Source organism: Solanum dulcamara, chromosome 1 (genome assembly GCF_947179165.1).
Source record: "Solanum dulcamara chromosome 1, daSolDulc1.2, whole genome shotgun sequence".
NCBI lineage: Eukaryota > Viridiplantae > Streptophyta > Magnoliopsida > Solanales > Solanaceae > Solanum > Solanum dulcamara.
Window position 1 is genome coordinate 32,289,302 of NC_077237.1, and position 2,423 is coordinate 32,291,724.

At 37.5% G+C, this 2,423-nt stretch overlaps 1 pseudogene; it reads left to right on the forward strand.

Moving 5' to 3' along the window:
- Positions 1 to 1,383: 1,383 nt before the first annotated feature.
- LOC129904849 (5S ribosomal RNA) lies at positions 1,384 to 1,501 on the forward strand (annotated as a pseudogene).
- The last annotated feature ends 922 nt before the right edge of the window (positions 1,502 to 2,423 follow it).

Consider the following 2,423-nt stretch of genomic DNA (forward strand, 5'->3'; position numbering starts at 1 on the left):
TGCGATATGAGATGATATGACTATATATGTATGCCCTGTGTGGCTAAGATGTTATATAATATGAATATATATATGTGTACCCTATGAGGCATTGTTGGTATTTTCTGCGTGCAAGTGTTGAGATAGTAAGAAATACAGAGAAAACTCTACCCAAATTTTCCTAGAAATAAGAGGAGAATGAGATACAGGGCTGTAGTATATCTTGAAAGGTTGTTCTCACAACAATGATGAGATTTGACTAAACGAGTATGGCCAACCTCGAGAAATAAGTTAATTGCTGAGTTAATGGCAATAGAAACTAGGAGGTCAATACTGGTATGGTAAAACGAAGTTAGAAAGGAAGGTCATGTAAAACTAATGTTTTCTGGAGGGTATAGGAGTAACATGGAATGTAAAGATAGGTGTGAAACGGAAAAGCAAGCTACGAAAAAAATAAGGAAGATTTATCAAGTTCTGTAAGGAAAGTTTTGAATAAAGGTTGTGTGATGACAAAAAGGATAGCTAGTACAAGGAAATAAAGAGTAATATGGAATTCCTTGCGCCCAACCAAAAATAGAAATGAGCTAGAGTAATAATAGAGAAGTTATCATATAGGCGTTCAAGATAGATGTGATTAATTAAGTATGAGTACCGAACAAAAAGGGAGATAGACAGTTATGAATTGAAAGTATAGTATAATGAAAGAGTAATAACATAAGGCCCCTATTACAACGAAGTTAATATGGTTTTAAGAAGGATTAGAAGGGAGCTTGAAGCACATGACAAAGATGAAAGTTCATAAGGCATAATGAAGTTAATATACGTGACTCCACCTTGATGGTTAGTGAGATCCTGCAAGGAGAGGGTATGTCGATTTGTAGAACAATTGCTGCATTACGAGGTTATTAGAAGAATAAGTTGTATCCACGAGAATAAAGTTAGTATAATGACAAAGCTTGAAACATGAGTCGTTAAAGTATAAGTACACTCGAGTGGGGAATTTACACCAATTATGAGCCTTCGCTAATTACTGATTGGGTTGAATGGAATGTGGCTTTGAATGCACTACTATATTACGGATATTACTCGAGTATCAATCGTTAGATGAGATTTTATACGATACATTGTGAATACTAAAGCACCCTACAGTTATGCTAGGGTTTCCTAGAAAGGCAACCTAACGTAGGGATGATTTAATAGAAGATGTAGATATGGCGCAACACATTAAATATGTTGGAGTAAGAATCATTCATGTGTGAATAGTTAAAAATAAATAGAGGATGACATGGGTACACCCAAAAAGGGGGGAAGTGGACAACAAAAGTACAAGCGTAAGAGAAAATCAACCGACGCTATCATATATAAATGGGAACGCTTAAACTGCAAACGAGACCCTATAAGGAAGAATGCAATCATACCAGCACTAACGCATCGGATCCCATCAGAACTCCAAAGTTAAGCGTGCTTGGGAGAGAGTGGTACTAGGATGGGTAACCTCCTGGAAAGCCCTATGCGGCTGTGACATGAGATGATATGGATGTATGAATACGTTGGCCTTGTATGGTATTGTGGTATTAAGAAGTATTGTGGATATGTGATTCCACCATGAAAGATGATAAGACCCTTTGGGATAGGGGATGTAGCTTTGCAAAAGAATTGATGCAACCTACGAATGGAGGTATGCCAAGAGTAAAACCAGGTGATTACTTGTAAAAAAAGTCGGTAGTAGCCATGTAACTGCCATACTCGAATACATTAAGGGAAGGTATAAGATGGTTTGAAGCAAAACCTTTAAGGTACAATCAATACTAAGGACAAAAGCTATAGTGGAGCCTTAACATTAGATGAAGGAAGTAAGGAACGATACAGGTTTACGTGCAGACTAGTATGGCGATGCTAAGGCATCTTCTGAGCTACTTTAAGCTCCTACACATGTTCGTGTAAAGGGTGCAATATGATGTGTGATAAGAGAACTGGAAAAAAAGAAATGAAAAAGAAATACCACATGTTCCCTATCCCTACAGGTAATCCTAACCTTTGGGACTCTGATATTGATTGCTCAATGAAAGTATATGTTATGGCAACGGGATAGAGGACCTCTCCATATAATCGGTATAAGGTCTAGAGGAAGGTTTTGGTTTACATTCGAGGACGAATGTTCTAAAGTGGGGAAGGATGTTATACCCCGTACCTTTATACTTCGGAACGTCTTCTTAAGATTCTTGAAAGTTGTCCCATGACCCAGATTATCTATAACATAATTAAATAACTCTAAGAAAGGGAGGACGTGACGCCCCTTAAGAGTGAAGGTTGGAAATAGGTCTATAAGGATTTGAAATGAATTGGAGGCGAAAATAACAAGTCGTAGGACTCGACTTACTTACGTAAGCTACCAACTTGGATGAATTACATAACTAAGCCACTAGAGTACATGTTTAGCTTAC